Genomic DNA, 18,350 nt, shown 5'->3' on the forward strand with positions numbered 1-18,350 from the left:
ATGTCAACACATTGCAGCATCTTTAGTTTTTAAATTCGGTTTCCTTTTCAAATAGCGTCCCGCGTGGGCTCACACACAGAAGAGTTATAAAAGGTAATTTTCCAGAGGGCAGCTCCTTGGAGGGTCTGTGGGTTCGCCCTTTGTTTAGGCGCCAGCGGAGGAGGCAGAGAGCTGGGCTGCTTTCCAAGCTGCAGCCAGGTCTCCGGGTCGCTGGGGGCAGCTCCATGGCCACCGCAGGGGCCCCGTAGTGGGAGGAGCTCCAGAGACAGGCCAAGGCCAGCCCCTTCCTCTCTTTCTTTAGTCTTCAATGAGGAGATTTTACCTTGTTTTGTCTTTCCTGCTCTTCCGTAAACGACCCCACAGCCCTGTCTGTCTTTTCCCACTCAACACACAGGAACAATTTTTTTTGAGCCTAGTCTGATTGCTAAAACAAAGCACCAAAGACTGAGTGGCTTAAACAACAAACACCTATTTCTCACATTTCTGGAGGCTGCAAGTCCAAGACCAAAATGCCAGCAGAGCCAGTGTTGGGTGAGCACGCCTGCTTCCTGGCTCAGGGATGGCCACCTTCCCGCACCCTCTCAACAGGCAGAGAGAGGAAGCCAGTTCTCTGGTCCCTCCCAGCCCAGCGCTCGTCCCAGTCAGGAAGGCTCCAATCTCATGGCCATATCACCGTCCCCAGGCCACACCTCCTGACACCATGGCGTTGGGGTGAGGATTGTAAGCACATGAAATCTGGGGGGACATTTTCAGCCCATAACAGCCCTGTGAACTTCTTTCCTGGTGCATGGTAAAATATATACATATTAAAATGTAGCATTTTTAACTGTGCAATTCAGCGGCATTAAGTACATTCCCAAGGTTGTGTGACCATCGCCACTCTGTATTTCTAGGACATTTTCAACGTTTCATCATGCCAAAAAGAAACCCAGTACCCATTAAACGAGGTCTTCCTACCCGCTCCTCCCCCAGACTCTGGTAAGCACCACCCTACCTTCATCCCTGTACACAAGCCCCTGTAAGTGCCTCGTGTGAGGGGAGTCATGACTGCTTGTCCTTTTGTGTCCGCTGTGTGTCCTCTGGCACAATGTGATTGGGGCCCGTGCATGGGGCAGCAAGTATCGACACTCCATTCCTTTCGAAGGCTGAATAATAATTCTGTCATGTTTACACCGCAGTCTGTTTACCCATTCATGTGCCCAGGGATTCAGGTCATTTTTACCTTCTGGCTGTTGTGAGCAGTGCTGCTGTGAGCATGGGTGTGCACGTATGTTAAGCCCTGTTGTCAGTTCTTCGGGATGCACACCCAGAAGTGAATGGCTGGGCCATGTGGCAATCCCATTTTCAACTTCCTGAGGAACCATCACGCTGGGTTGCACAGCAAACCTCAGTGTGTTTTCTGGGCAGACGGGGGTCATTTCCTAATGGAGTTTGACAATGAGCATCATTTATCGGTTTCATTCTCTCATATTCACTCACCAAGTCCTCTCTGAGGGCTTCTGCACATCTTCTTAGTTCAATCGTCTTCTATCGACTGTTTGGATTGTCATGTGTCTCAGGGGAGCAGACTGATGACCTGCTGATTGATTGATAGGCCTAGACTAGCAACAAGTGGGGGGATGGGAGTGGGGAAATCATCGTCCCTGTTTTCCACACCCTCCTGAGCCGCCGTGTTGCCTGGCGATCCTCAGTTCCCACTGCTCAGCCACAGAGGACACCTGCACACCTTTGCCCGCCCCCCACGCACGTTGTGGTTTCCTGCTGCCGTCCCTTTATCACAACCCCCTCCTCCACTCCCCACACCCACTCCCCTCTCCACCCCGCCCTCCCTGCTCAGGAGCAGCAGAAGCTGAACAGACCACGCGAGCCTTCACAGAGCTCCTTCTCCGAAGATCTTCGGACAGAGGGCTGTTTCTGGGTTGGAGCTATTGGAAAAAACCCGCCCTCCAATCATCCTCACCCATCTCCAGGGTCAGCGCTGCTGGCGCGGTGTCTGTGCACCGTCCCCTCTACTGGAGGACGGGTGCCAACCCGTTTGCCCGCCTGGTGGTGCCACTCCCAGTCTCACCTCAGGTGAGATGGGCCTGTCGCTCCCAGCTCTCTGACACTCTGAAAGTGCTCTGCCAGTCCACACACAGGAGGGCCCGCCTGTCCATTCTTCGGGAGCTATAAACAGTCTGCAGTCACATCCACGACTTTAGCAACCCCCAACCCAAGGATGCTTGGAGATCCTTCCGCACAAGCCCCTACCCAAGTTTTGGGGTGACGGGTCGGAGAGATGGTGACAGAATCTTAGGGGCAGAGGTGACTCAGGGACTTGTCACTGTCACCCTGAAGCTATGAACCACAAAGCCCTAGCCAGCCAGTCATAAAACGTGCCTCAGAGACTCAGGATGCCACTGGCTGAGCCCAGGCGTCACCGTCACCGACCAACTCCCTCTCAACTCCCCACTGAACTGCACACCTGCCCCGCCAGGGCCTCAGCGCCCAGCCTCAGTGCGGCGGGGGCAACAGGACCATGAGGCCAGAGTCTCACTTGGCCTTGCCAGCTGGGAGGGCTCGCTTGGGCTCTGTGCCTGGGCTCCCCCTGGACTAGAACAGAGCCGCCCTACTCCTCTTTATAAAAATACACCTCATCATTATAAATACCAAGCAGTAGAGGTAAGTACAAGGAAGAGCACAAACAAAGGCATCTGAAATATCACCACCGGGAAACAACCATCACAGACATTGGGTCAGCACCATTCCAGATCTCTCTCCATGCAAATATACAGACAGACAGAAGGGTAAGAAGACGCAAGGTTGGATGGATGCATGGGCAGGTGGATGGACACACATGTTACACACACAATTTTAGGGGGCAAAACCTACTGCCCATGGTAGTTGAAAATAAAAATTTATTCTCTTTACAAACTAGTATGTGTTGATTTCTTCCTTAATTATAAGAGTAAAATATTTTAATGCAGAAATCTGGATATCACAGAATATGAATAAAGTTCATCTGCATCCCACCCCCAGAACATCACTATTAACACATGTGCAAACATGTCCATATACAACATAACATACTTGTTTATTTGTGATGCCTGTATCAGAAGAACACGGCAACGCACGCTCCCGCCCACCTCCCATGGCCCCCTCTTAGCTGTTCACACTGCCCAGCGGCCAAGGACTCCCTGGGAATGGGCCTCCAGGTCCCCAGCTGGGCCGACTCAGAAAGACATGCCCACATCGGGCTCAACAATAATGAAATCTTGTACTTTCCAATAAGGAGCCAAAAGGACAATAGGACCAGCCCTCACTTGTCTCGTGGCGGGTGGTGGCATCCTTGTTTCCTCATAAACGAGTGTGCACTTGAAGCAAAACAAAGCCAGACTTGACCACTATGCATGGTCTTAAGCAGTCTGCAGATCGGCATAGCTCAATCCATAGACAAGATTGACAGCAACAATTTTTTAACAGTAACTAACACTGTAATTAGGATCTTATTAGGGCAATAAGCTCCATGAGTGCCCTCAGAGTGCAGACTACAGCTCAGAGATTGGCCCTTGGTGACCGTCCACCCAGAACAGGTGTGGCAGCCCCTCATATGGTTCCCAAAAGGCACAAAACAAGCCAAAAGTTGAGACCAGGTATGTTGTTTCCATAGCTACGAGACCTTGAACCAGATTTTAAAACCAACCACTCAGGAAATGGAAACAATAAATGCAACTCTGCTTGTGTCTGTCCCTAGAGCCAGCTGGGGAGGTCCTTCTCCCATAGGAAGTGAGCCAGCCTCTGGGCTCCTGCCACCGACTCCGTGGCCTACGCTCCAGCCCAGGAGGTGTGTAGGCCTGCTGACTGGACCCAGGTTCTCATGAGAGGTTCCAACAGGGCTTTGGAAAGCCAGACTCAAAGCTTTTTAGCTTCTTCCCATGCTACGGAGAGGTGGGGCTGTGTGTGCGTTTGGGGGGAGGTGGTCCTGAGGCTGTGGGGTGGTTGTTCCCACCCCTAATCCCTCATTCCATACTCATTCCCGTCTCCCTGGTGGCCCTGGTTATCCAAGAGCCTCATGTGATCCCCATGGCCAGCGCTCCCACCACGGAAGACCCTCCCCACAGCCCTTCACTCGCATCAAAATCTCCCAACTCCCATCCTCAGAACTGCCCCATAACCCACCCATCAGTCATCTGATGGCCAGCTCTATGGAGGGGACTGAGCTGTTCATGCATTACGGTTCCCAGGCAACAGGGCTGCATCTCAAGTGGGTCCTTCTGAAAGCAGTGCTGTACTCCAAACACGCGCCTGCACCAGAAGCTACTGCCCCGAGCCTGGCTTTGGAGGCTATGGGGGCTCTGCTCGGGGCGTGGCCACTGTGGGAACCCTACTCCCCCCATGACTGAGACCAACCTGATTCCAGGGAGATGGGGGAAGGGAGAGAAGAGAGAGGGCCCCTCTTCTTTCCTGTCCCAGCCCCTTTCTGTGGGGGCACAGAGCTCACTCTCTCTGCTCAGCCTAGCCACGCACCGCACCAGCTGGTGAGCTTGCTAGATCCTTCTCTATCCCCCGTGCCACCTCCTCCTCTCACCTAAAATGGGAGGCGAGAGGGGGAGGAAAGTTTTCCTCCCGTGCTGAATTTATCCCAACTGCAGACCGGCTGCAGAAGCCGGGGAGGAGACAAACAGAAGTGTTGTTATACTCTTTCAAAATCCCCCAGCATCCTCCAGCCCACTCCAGTTTCTCCCTACCTTGCTGGGGAGGAATGCTGGCTCCCACCGCTCTATCCTGCATCCGAAAGGCTGTCTGTCTCCTTGCTCGTGGAGGTTCTCCTGCTTCCCGTGGGGTCTTCAGGCCCCAGCTGAAGTCTGTATTATACATTGGGCCCAAGAGTTTTGACAGGTGCTTAGCATTTTCTAACCAGTGCTGCCCTTTGCCTTGGTCACTCCAGGCATATCTTGTTTTATTGGGCTTCACTGTATTGAACTTCACAGATAGGGCATCTTTTACAAATTGAAGGTGAGACCCTCCACTAACAAAGAGACTATGACTTGCTTTATGTGATGGTTGCTATGTTATGGTGGGCTAGAACCTCACCCGCGATATCTCTGAGTTATGCCTGCGGTTGACCCTGAGAAAGCCCTTCCCTCTTCTTTCTTTCTGAGAAAGAATGTGGCTTGGATACCCACACAGGGGCTACCAGGCTCGGACACAAGGTGCCTGGGTAGAGGATCAGAGAGACGCTGAGGGTCAGGATGCCATCTCCTTTCATCTCCATGAAAGCTCACCAAGTGTCCTGACTGGAGATTGGGAGAAGTGGCATCAATACTCAGGCAGGTGGGTGTGTATCACCTTGCAGTGGGACACAGGCACATGGTCAGCCTTGACCATTTGGGAGCCCCCTGGACTTCGTGAGGACCCGGAGCTGTGGCAAACCAGGAAGAACTGTGGCAGAGGGGTGGGGCCCTGTGTCCGCCACAGTGGCCAGGCCCAGCCCCAGCAGTACCTGGAGGCATCCTGATGCCCAGCGATCACCAGCAGGGGTGTGGGCCCTGCAGCACTGGTGTTCTGCTGTGATTTCGCCCGTGGGCGTGGCTGTAACACAGCTTGTGCCTGTTTTCCCAAGCTTGCCCCCAGCCCTCCCATAGCCATTCAGCACACTACTTTTCTGTTTAAATCAGCGGTGTTGGTTTTTGTTGTTTACAGATGAGAGCTCTAGCTGACTCCCCAGGCTGCAGGGCCCTGATTCCAGCCACGTCCACCCTACTGCTTTCCAAATGCTTCCTGCCTGTCAAGCACCCCACATACCAAATGAAGAGGAAAAATGCCTTTAAACCTGGCAGCGGCCCCCCAGCCTGCCCCATAGCTGGGCTTCCTCCACCTGAGAGCTTTTCTCACTGGTCAGCAGAGTAGGTTGACAGGTGACATGTCAGATGGGGAGTTGAGGACACCTGAAGGCTTGTTGTAAAGTGTGAGGCCCTGAGCAGCGCCTTCCTGCCTGGCTTCTGACCGGCTGATCCTAGTCCCAAGGTGATTTCTAAATGGGACTTTTATTCCTAAAAGCACGATGCCCAGGATGTAGAGTGCCTTTTCCAGCGTGACGGCCCACCCTGCCATGATTATTAATCACCATAATCCCAGTATGATAACAATTTGAAAACCAGGCGAGTGTTTCCTTTGGTGCTTGCAGTCTGCACTGGTATTTTTCTCTCTGCATGCACTTGTAGCCCCCGCCTGGCACTGTTAATGATTTAAACTGAAGTGTAGGTGGGCACAGCGTCCCACAGTGCCCCTGAAGTGACTGGTTTGCTTCTGCTCTCAGGAGAGTCGGAACGGAACACACGGTTCCTTCATCCTCGGGAGAAGGGTTGAATAGCAAGAAACAAAAGGTTTCTAAATCCGTTCAGGTCTGTGGGGAGGGCATCAAGGGGCAGGCACCAAGGGGCTGTACTTGGATTAAGACCTAATGAGTTCTTTCGAACGTCTCTAACTGTGGTGCTCCCAGCCCAGATGCCTGGAACAGACAGAAGCCGGCCTCGCATTGTTCGTCCTCGCAGGCTGCGTGATTACCCACAAAGGGGGGGCTCTGGAGTCCGTGGAACATGTAGGCTCTTTGAGACTGCAGCCCCTGCGGTCCCTGGGACCCCGGCTTCTGGATGACACCCAGACGTGTCATCATTCCGCGGGTCTCATCAGCTGTAGGATGTGCTATCTCCATGTTCCCAGGATGCACCGGAGTTAACTCTGCTGCTAATTGGGTTTGTATCTGGCAGCAGCGATGTTGCCGAAAGGTTTTGTAGTCAATTATGTTCCCTGGGAACACACAGAAAAGGGTTGTCCTGTCAATGCTGAGGTGGTCTCTACCTTAATGAACTGGCCCAGACAAAGGCACAAAAGGGACATTACGGTCCCCGAATGTCTGTCTTTGCAGGCGTCTGTGGGACAAGCAGAGGAGCGCTGCCTGGGTCCCACGAGAGCCAACTTCCCTGCACTTCCCTGCCAGGTCCCATTCACCTGCTTCCCAGAAACACATCTGAATGCGGCCAGGCCTGTTAGAGCCACTTTAAAACATCGCCCCCCTCAAGGAAATGGAAAACACAAACATTCTCCTTGAGGCCTGGCCCAGGAGGGTCTGGCCTCGCTGCACCAAAGCCAGGAAATGGACACTCCCCCACCCCCACTGCCCTCTAACACAGCCACATGGCACACACCTGGGGCAGGAGAAGGGGATTCTTCCTGCCAGGTTTTTCTCTGGCCCAGAACAAATCATCTTTCCAGTGCTTTAACACCCTGAGCATGGGTGGAAGTGGTGTTTGCTTGTGTCTCCTGGAGAAGATGATGCATTTGCAGAGGAATGACTGGCTGCGGAAACCAGCGAGACCTTCACTTTTTTTTTTCTTTCTGAGGGTCTTGAAGGGTCAATAACTCCTGCCACATTTTTAGAATACTGGGGGTTTCCAAACCTCTGCCCTGAGGACCTGGAGTCACTTCCTGTTCACAGGGAAATGGAAATGGAAAGCTCCACATTACTGGTTCAGAAATAGGCCCCTGGGGCATGGGAGTGGCTCGGAGGAAGTGGGCTCTCTCTGGGGCACGTGACTCCCTCTGGGCAGAGGGGAGCCCCAGCGAGAGTGACCTTCTGAAGAGGTGGCCATTGTCACAGGCGGTGGTGGGAGGGAGTGAGGCCGCGGTCAGTCCCTGGTGAGCAGGCTTCCAGGCAGCAGGGGCCCCAGGAGCCGGGCCAGACCAGCCCTCGCCTGAGGTCACCCTGAGCCGAGTTTGCCTCCAGGATCCCATGACCAGCCTATAAATGTGATACAATGTGGTCCGACCACTCCTGCTATGGGAACTGAAATTGCACATTTCCTGCCTTTCATCATGATGTGTTGGGGATGAATATGTCAAAATAACCCAACCACAGCACTGGGGCAAGGGGCAGGGACGTGGCTCTGGGGATGCAGGGAGGGCTCTGAGGGCCACGCAGAGAGGCCCACGGGGGGCAATAGAGAAGAGCCCCGGGGCGTGCTCTCCTGGGCTCCATCTGCCCACTCGGGCCCTGGGAGTCCTTCTGCCGCTGGGGAGAGACCAGGTGCATGGCTTGTGTATGCAGGCATGTGCTACAGTTGATGAAGCCAGATTGCTAATTCTGGGTTATTTCTGGGTGATTCTGGGAAAGCTTCACTGAGAAACTCTACCATTAGCTGGAGAGCACGGGGCTCTCCCTTGATCTCCTGCCAGGGTGGAGTTTTGGAGAAAGGCCTGGCTTTAAAAAGCCAAATGCAGAGAGCATAAAGGCAGACCATGAACGTGCCAGCTAACTTTGGGGAGATCAAACTGGTTTACTTTTTAAATGTCAGGACACCGTAACTACGAGTGGTCACAGGTCCTGGCAGAGCCCAGCACTGCCTGGCTTGCTGAGTTTTCTCCTTGACCCCAATTGCTTTCTCTCTCCAGCTCCCCATCCTGGCCCCCCCCCCCCCCAGGCAGCCAGTCTTTCCCTTCGGCCTCTTACCCTTGAATATGTGGAGCTTTCTCCCTGATACCAGGCCCCACTGGATGACTCAGATCCACGCCCAGGAGGCTCCCTGGTGAGTCTCTCTTGGGTCTCTGACAATAGTCCCTCATTCCCAGGACCTGTTTCTGGTTCTTTCTTAGAATTAGCCCAATCCACTGTCCTTGTTTTCTTAGCTTAGTTCCTCTGACTCTGCGCTCTCCCTCAGCCGTATGGCGGGAGGCAGATGATCTGTGTCCGTCTGGGGTGCACTGCCGTCTGCAACGTGTCAGTCTCCACGCACAGGGTGTGAGAGAGAGCTACGGCGTAGGGCAGAAAGGGTTACATACGCCCTGTCCTGTGTGCCTGAGGGGTGGGGTGCTCCTCACAGAGCCAGACCCCGGAAACACATTCCCAAGGTGACAGTTCTAAAAAGGCACAAGATTCTCCTGAGCTGACATGTGAATTAGCCTCCAATATAGAGACGAACACAGAAGTACAATTCTCCAACTGCTGACTACTCTTCTGTAGGAACAGAAGTCAAAGATCAGTCTCCAGGAAAGGATGTTTTTAAGAGGCCATGTTTGAGGGACTCTTTGAGAGGGTCAGGTCCTTCAACTCTCCTCCGGAATTCATTGAAATTAGGCCTGGAACTGGTCTGGTTGGAACCAAAGACTTTCACCTTCAGACCTGGAATCAGTGACCCTAGGGAGCATTTCTTCCCACCCAAATGTATTGCAAAAGGCCTCGGGAGGGAGGCCGGGGGAAAAGGCCAGGTAACAGGACAGCACTTGTTGGCCCAGGACGAGGAGGCCCTGGTCACCCTCAGACCCCTCCATTCAGTGACAGTCTGCAGCTCGGAAGGGCTTCTCTTGCCGGCCTGGGCTCCCTGAGTTTCCGTTGTTGCCCCTACTAGAGGCCGTGGGTGCAGCACACAAGCACCGCAGGGCAGCCTCCGCGGCCCCGGGACCCCGCCCCCTGCTCTCCGAGCTCCGGCTCCCCGGCACCAGCCACGCTGGCTGTATCTTCCTGGAAATGAAAAACAAGCCACATAGAGTGAATTTCACCAAAACAACTTTAGGAGCCTTTGAAAATAATGGCACAGAAAAAGAGAAACAGACCAGTCCCCACGAAATTGTCAGCCCATTAAGAAAGGGGACCGGTTTTATTTCTCTGACAACATTCTGTGCAGACTGGGAGGAGGGACAGAGGCGCAGTGAGGAGACTGAACGCACCGACGCGGTGGGATTTTCTCCGGTCCCAGCAGGACGCGCACCCTCTGAAGAGTCTTGTCTCCAACTTTGCGGCGGACTGCACATGGGGGCTGTCCCCTTCACTCTGCAGATAAGCACCTCAGCGTTCCACTTCTCCGGCGCGGCTGCTGGTGGCGCTGGAGTGGCAGAGGAAGATGAGCAGGTCCCCCAGGGGCCCAGGGATTGCGGACAGGGCCACAAACAAGGGCGCCTGCTATTTCAGACATTCGTGTGAATTCTTTTTTTTTTAAGATTTTATTCATTTATCTTTAGAGGGGAAGGGAAGGAGAGAGGGAGAGAAATATCAATGTATGGTTGCCTCTCATGTGTCCCCTACTGGGAACTGGCCTGCAACCCAGGCATGTGCCCTGACTGGGAATCGAACTGCAATTCCTTAGTTCCCAGGCCCGTGCTCAATCCATTGAGCCACACCAGCCAGGGCCATTTGTGTGAATTCTGCATTCAAATGTATTTTCACAGAAAGATTCAACTTTAAATTCTTCATTGGCTGAACCCAGTTTGTAGTCCTAGGAGTGAACCACATAAAGACAGGAAGCCTGGATCAGGGTCAAGGGCAGGAGCTGCCTCTCTCCGACTAGAACTGAACCTGAGCCAGGCTGTGTTGCCCAAAGTGGGCAGGCTGGTGAGGGGTGGTGGGGGGTACCATTATGGGTGCTATAGAGTGGTCCCCAACAAAGGTAGTGACTTAGGCACCAGGAGTTGGGAGGCACTCTGGGCAGATCTGGGAGAGTAATGGGGACGGCTCTTAGAGGATGTCCTTGAGCCTCAGGGGTTCTGCCCAGTGCAGGCTCAGCTGAGGAAGGAGGAAACTTTCTTAAAGGCTTTGCCCACGCTCAGCCAGTCCGGGTGCTTTATCATCTCACTTAACAGGGTGGGTCCTGTTCCCTTGGGTTGGCCATTTCCTTTCCTTCCTGTAGTCTTAGAGTCCCTGCCCAGTGACAGAGAATTTGGACAGGAGATGGGAGTGGCAGGCTCTGGGCTGCCTCAGCAGGAAGACGGGGTAGAGCTTTGTCCCACCCCTCGCCTAGGACCAATGTCATCGTACATTTTTCTTCAGCATCACTTGTTGGCTTCTGGCTGGAACTCTGACAGCTAAACATACTCCTTCCCTTATAAGTTGTTATTCTGTCACTCTAAGTATTAGCCAACATTTGGGTTTCAGTCATAACACAGTTAATACAGAATTCTGCTTGCTTCACAGAATGTTAAATAAAGAACTGGCAGCATATTCACTAAAAGGTTAAACTGATTACTCTTCTTTTCTCCAAGTTTTCAAGTAGAATCAGAGCATCAGGCAACTGCACAATGTCTATGCAGGAGCTCCAGACACCCCCAGGGTGTGACTAAACGAAGTTTGTGCCCCGATGCATTGAGTTACTGCACAAAGAAGAGGTACCTGGATGTTGGCAATTTAAATAATGCCTCTGATGGCCACACAGTGGGGTAGTGTAATTGAAAGTAGTACGACAGGCCCCAGCTGGTGTAGCTCCATGGATTGAGCACAGGCTGTGGACCAAAGGATTGTCGGTTGGATTCCCAATCAGGGCACATGCCCGGGTTTCGGGCCAGGTCACCAGTAGGGGGCACATGAGAGGCAACCACACATTGATGTTTCTCTCCTATTCTTTCTCCTTCCCTTCCCCTCTGTCTAAAAACAAATAAATAAAATATTTAAAAAAAATTAGTATGACAAATGAAATAGTATTTGAATAAAACTCAGTCTTGGCTAGTTCATCTTTAAAGGTCTAGCTAGATAATTATGGAGCTGACGTGCAAGTTCTAATTTGTTAGAAGACCCCTCTAACAGAGAAGGTAAATCTCCATAAATATTCAAACTCACCCACACTCTTTCCCACTGAACTGCTAATTCTGTCAGTTGTGCTGTAACATACAAGGCCCATCTTTGTAACGTGTAATTAGGTAAGTGGTCCCAAGATCAAATTACATAGTACTTGAGAAAATGAGGCTGTAGACAAGATTCCAGTTGAACACTGCACTTGACAAATTTATCTGCAGGCTTTTCACTAAAGCAACCCTCTCACATGTCTGTGAGTGCAGGGGTGTCTGGCCGGCACCAGAGCATGCTTGGGTAGTCTCATGTGCAAAATCCTCACAGCATATTCCACTGATGTGTCCAAACCCTCCATGAATCTCCTCTGTTCTTGGCCAGATGTTTTGCCCAAAAGTGTTCAGTAGACCGGCCCCAATATTACCGGCCCTTTAAAATTTGGCTGCTGTTCAGCCAAAAGGACGTGTGAGTCTTTGTTAGAACAACGCACTAATGGTTAGAGGACAGCTCACCTCATTGTCTTAAAGGACAGAGCAGGGGAGCAGGGAGACTCGACTTTAAAACTCCAACAATATTTTTTAAGTTTCTTGTACTGTCTGCTTTATAATATTCTGGGAGCCCTGACAAGATTTTTTCTTTGGCAGTTTTTTTAGGTAAAAGGATTCTGGCTCATCCATTTCACTGTGTAATGAATGTAGTCATGATTCAGCCAGACCAGAGGGTTCAGAGGCTTTGGGCAGTTGCCGATTGGACTGCATTTCTTGCACCAATGCAGGTAATTCTACTGAAAGATAATTGTAAAATTCCATTGTAGAAAATGCAGGAGACGTGGAAAGAAATATTTAAGTGACCTCTTTACCAATGCGATTGTTGCTTTGAGAAACAGAAAACAAATTTTGAATTATGTCTTGCTGAGATTGATATCATAAAATACTCTATTAGTGCAAGTTTTTTTTCTGAAGTGAGTTCTTTGTTAATTTTATTTTTGATAATTTCTGTCCTTATGTCAACAGCGGAACATTCCTGGTCCCAATTAAGACTGATTGAAAGTTATTTAGGGAACACAAGCGAATAACGATGTTTGATAGCACCTCTCAGAATAGAAACCCAGGCAGCAGACAACGTGAAGTTGAACAGCATCCTGGTTTTCAGTCTTCCTGATCACAGCAGACACTGCAGCTCACGCACCCAACCAAGGCCCAGCGTCCTGCGTGGCCCGGGCTTGGCACTGGTGCAGACCTGCAGAACATATAACTAGAAACAAATCAAACCTTTTCTGTCTCTTGAGGAAGTGCCAAAGGTAGGAGTGGGTGTGTTAGACATCCAAAAAACTCCTTCAACGTACTCTCTGGACCATGGTCTCTCAGGCTCCAGTTCTCCCTCTCTGCCTGTTTTCCCAACAGCTCCAGGGACCCGGCCTGAGGCCTCTCTCCCTCTCCTCCCTCAGTCCCCAGGTCACTGGTCATCCCACTTGACCGCCCACGCTTCCTCAGCTCTCCTTCACATCACTACCATCTGGTTCCTCCGGACCAAGGAAAGTTGGAAGCACACCCTGCTGCCAGGGAGGGCGCGGGGCCCACGTCGGAGTGTGCGGCAGACTCATCGTCCTCGGTTCTGTCCATCCCAGACAGGATGAGAAGCTGGTTGCGGAAGAGTTTTGCCGTCAGAGCATTTCTTGAACTAATCCAGTGGTTCTCCCCTGGAGCTGCAGGGCCCAGGCCTGCTGTCAGTCCGTCAGCTCTGCCTTGTCTCAGAGTCGCAGACCTGGCTCACCCGTCTACCCAGCATCAGCGGAGGCAGAAAGTACCTGAGATCATACGTCCTGTGAGAGGATTTTTTCCTTTTTATACTATATATAAATATGAGGAGTGAGACATCTTTATTTTTAAAAAATAAAAATGCAGTTACTCTAGATGAAGCAAGGGTGGGAGGCAAGCACCTTCACCCCTTGGGTCACCCGTGCCCATTCTGCCTTCCTGTCTCCTGTGGCCACTCCAAGGGGCTCCTGACAGCACAGTCCAGGCCACCAGTGGGGTGGACAGAGCACCATATTTGGGATTGGAAACAGGAGACCGCTGTCATGGTGAGCTCTGCCACTCATGACTTACGTGAGCTTGGACACGTCATGCTAACACCTGCCCCAGTGGGTTGCTGTGACGGTGAAATGGTGCCGTCCTCCCTACCCTTCCTCTCCAGGGAACAAAGGAGAGGGTGAAGCTGGGGAAGGGGCAAATCCATCTGTGGCCCTGGACAACACCAGCACCCCCTAGAGAGGACCCACAGGCGAGCAGCCACCTGTTTTGTCTGTGCAGCAAACCCAGTGACTACAGATCCAGTAATCACTGCCCAACCAGCAGCCTGGACTGAGCTCAGACTGAAAAAGAAGCAGCAGCAGCAGCAGCAAAAGAACCTGGCTGTTTCTGCCAGACCGAGACAATGACAGAGGCAGGTCAGCCCGTGTGATGGAGAAGATCCCGGAGCTGTCTGCTCTGGAGCCCCTCAGAACTGTAAGCCCTGCAAAGTGGGAAAGCAGAGGTGGGCTCCCTCAGAGGCTGAGATCTGGCCCCCAATCCTTCCTTTTCTGAGGGGAGACCACTGCTCCAGGGGTCCCTGGGAATGGCCCCAAGCAGCCTGCCCCCAGAAAGGGACCCCTGGCTGGCCTGCAGGACTTTCTCATGTGGACAGTGCCCTGATGGGCCCTGGGGACCACAGGTGGTAGTGTGCTGGCCTGGAGAGACACACCATACAGACAGCCTCTGAAGCTCTGCAGCCACTTTAATAACCATCTGTTGCCACCTGCTGGCCACTGGGAGGAAGTGCCCAGCGCTGGAAATGAGGATTTGGCAAGGAGTGGGAAGGTGGCCAGGCTCCTGGGAGCTTCATCAAAATATAGGTTTAGATGGAGAATTTTCTCCAAAGGAGGGACCTTGGGAGGACCCACAATAATTTCATTAGTGAAGCCACAAAAGAAGGGGGATTTTTATAGTTAATAAAAGTGACACTCTTCATTCTTGTAATAGATTACAAACACCTTTGAAGCTATATACCAGGTACCGTGCAAGGTGCTGGTTGTGATTAATAATCACACCTCATTCTATCCCCAAGTGACGTTATCCAGTGTGATTGTGTACCTTTTTCATTGAATTAAGCTTTTCATTCACTCATTCATTCATTCACTCATGAACAGAGACTGAATGAACGCCTGCTCCGTGACAGGCTTGGGCCCTCGAGCTGAGGAGACGGCAGTGAGCAAAAGCAGGTGCGGCCCCTGCCTCGCTGGTTCACAGTCTGGGAGAGAGACAGACATTTAGCATAACCACACGGATAACATAGCAGTGCACAATTGTGACGCACATTATTGAGAAATACAATGGCAATAGGGCTGGCCTGAATGAGTTTGATCAACATAAAACGGAGGTTTGGACTGTTTGATGTGCATTAAAGTTACTTTAAATGTTTTCATTGTTTGGTCCAGCATCTCCACTGTTAGGAGTTTATTGGAAGGGAACAATCGGAAAATTGGGCTGATTTATACATATAAGGATGTCGATTGCATGATTGTTTATAAAGGAAAAAACTCAGTGACACTCAGATGTCCAATAATAAAGGGTTGGTTAAACAAATCATGATACACTAAAAAAATAGAATATTTTGCAGCCACTAAAAATGAAAATGTAGAGCCACCTCATTTGACTGGAGATTTATTTATTATGTATTTTGCAACTTATAGAAAAGTATTACAGTAAATCCCACTTACGAAAACACTTACGTGTGTTTTCCTGCGGCTCTCTAGTGAGTAATCAATCTTTGTTCTTACTGTTGGATCATTAAAATCATATGCTAATGTACCGTTATTTTTCCCATCCAAAAAAGGGCAGAAAACAGAAACTTCACTTAACTTCTACTGACCCTACATCCCCCAGTCACTATCACCTCACGTCTTTGTCCCCCCTTTGCAGTAGAGCCCCTCTGAGTCCTCCAGTGAGGTGTTGTGCATGCCAAGGTCACCGTGGCCTCCACGTTGCTGAGACCACAGTCGTCTTCGTCCTCCTCTCGTGGCTCCATCAGGAGCTGGAACACAGCGGACCCCCCACTTTCTCGTCTCCAGCTTCCGGAGTCCGCCCTCTCCCAGCTCTCCTCCTGCTGCATATTTCATCCCCGGTCTTGGCTGCAACCTCCTCTTCTTCCCAGTTTTTTAACATTAGTTCTTTTCTCTTCCAGACTCATTCCTTTGACCTTATCCAGCCACGGCTTTCAGCGCCAGCTACCCTAACCTACATCTTTCCCCTAAACTCTCGACTCATAAATGCAACTGCCTCCCCATTTTGAATAGATAGCTCAAACTCATCACGTCCCTAAAAGAACCCATGCTTGCCTGCCCTGCTCCTCCATAAAACCTGCTTTGCTCGCAGCCTTTCTTAATTCACTAGTTGGCACCTAAATCCTTCCTGATGCTCAAGCTAAAACCCTGCAAATCATCTTTAATCATCATCCTTTCTTTCTCACAGCCAGATCCAATCCTTGAGAAAATCCGGTTAGCCCTAGAGCCAGAACACATTCCCAGGTCCGCCTGCTTCTCGCTGCCCTCACGGCCACCACGCTGGGCCAGTCCACCGCTGCCTGCCGCCTGGCTGCCTGCAGTGGCGCCTACCTTGTCTCCCCAGCAGCCACTTGTCACCGCAGGAGTCAGAGTTGTCCTTTTACAACATATGTCAGATTGCGTCACCCCTCTGCTCAGAACCCTGCGGAGACTTCCCATCTCACCCAGAGTGAAGTCTGCAGAGCGTGCTGCGCCCCCTCCTCCCCTGGCTGCTCTGTGACCCCGTCTCCTGGCCGCCTCCCCATCACTCACTCTGTGCCAGCCTGGCTGGCTTCTGTGCTGCATCTCGAGCACCTGAGGCCCATTCCCTTAGGGAATTTTAGGGCTCTTCCCTCTGCCTGGAATGCTCACCCACAGATATCTGCACCTCCTTCAAGGCTTTGACAGGTGCCTCATTCTCAGTGAAGCTGACCCCTATCCAGCTGCCCTGGACCCCTCTCCAGCTGCCCTGGACCAACTCACCCTACTTTTTCTTTTTTAATAAATTTTTATTTATTTATTTTTAGAGAGGAGAGGGGAGGGAGAAAGAGAGAGAAATATCAATGTGTGGTTGCCTCTCAAGTGGCCCCCACTGGGGAACTGGCCCACAACCCAGGCATGTGCCCCGACTAGAATCAAACCAGTGACCCTTCGGTCCGCAGCCTGCGCTCAATCCACTGAGCCATGCCAGCCAGGGCTACTCTTTCTTTTTTCCATAGCGTGTTTCACCCAATAAGATACTAAACAGTTTTCCTTATTAACTATGTTCATGTTTGTCCTTTTACTTTCTCCAACCAGAACGCATTGTTCCCGAGGAACAGAAATCTTTGTTGTTCTGTTTACTATATCCCAAATGCTTAGAGCTGCACTTGGCACATAGCGATGCTCAATGAAAACCAGTTTAGTAAATGAACATGGGGGGCATCTGTTCACAATGTATTCCAAAGTATCACACTGCTACTTTAAATATCTTACAATTTTATCGGTCACTTAGACCTCAATAAAGCTGGAAAAAGACTAATCTCCTGAAAATATCATTTCCCTGGCAGTGGTTAAGCCACAAAAGCCTAAAACTTAAAGGAAATCTTCTGACTTTAAGTAACACGAAGTAGGGACTTGGGGTAGTGAAATACATATATGTGTATACATACATATATATATACATACATGGAAAGGTCTATTTTATATCGATGGAAATGGATGTGAAGTAACCTATTAACCATGGATATTTCTAGGTAGAAGGACAGTGGGCAAACATTTTTCCTTTTTTTATCTGTTTTCCAATTTTTCTATAGTAAATTTAAATTACTTGAATAGTAAACTTTTCAATGGAAAAATAGGTTTACTTCTGAGAAAGTTTTAATATATTTTTTGGTCCACTTTTCACATCCAGAAGAGAATTGGGAAGCTTCTAGAAATGTGGAAAATGCACCCATTTACACCAATGGGAAGACCCCTGCCCTGACAGTGGGAAGAATTCTGTCTTGATTTGCGTTTCCCCAGAAGTAGCCTCTGTACGGAGTTCATCTGAGAGGCGGTGGGCAGGGGCAGGCAGTGGGTGGGAAGTGAGGCAGAGAAGAGAAGGAAGCCAGTAAAGGGAGGGTTGTCCGACCATTTCCACCACACATAATAGGGACTCAATCCCACAACACTCAACATAGAGTGTGCCTCAGTTACCCCATTATGGGGGTGAGGAGGCTGGGGCATTGTTCCTTTTGCAGGGGTTGAGGGCCGTTTCTGGGGGCATTAACTCTCTTGCATTTGCAGCTTGGCCATGTGTTCCTATAACCAGAAAGAAAATCAACCCCTCAGGTGGAGGGCTGCAGGTGTGGGCAGGTGTGGGCAGCAAGCAGAGCCCTGCAAGCAGCGCTGAGAGCTACTGGGAGGTATGTGTTCTGGAGAGGGTCTGCAGTGACTCCTTGGTTAGACCTTGACTTTGCTCTCTGGGAGGATCTCCCTTGTTGCCCTTGTGGCTCCTGGCTCTGGCCCTGGGAAGTTCTTTCTCACCCACTCACCTCCAAGGCCACACCTGAAGTGACAATGGGGAGGGTGCCCTCTTGGGAGCCTGTGCAGACGTAGCAACCTCATTTCCACCAATGCACAAGCGGGATTTGTAAGAACTGTTTTAAGGCTTGAGCATCGCGAGCTTTCGTAATCTGGGTTCATGAACCCTTTGGCAATACAAATCCTCCAAACACTTAGCAAGCTCCTGAAATATTTGTTTGCAGTCATTTCTATGTG

The sequence above is a fragment of the Sturnira hondurensis genome, unplaced genomic scaffold, assembly GCF_014824575.4.
Source record: "Sturnira hondurensis isolate 20B ecotype Veracruz unplaced genomic scaffold, ASM1482457v3 Scaffold0004136, whole genome shotgun sequence".
Classification (NCBI taxonomy): Eukaryota; Metazoa; Chordata; class Mammalia; order Chiroptera; family Phyllostomidae; genus Sturnira; species Sturnira hondurensis.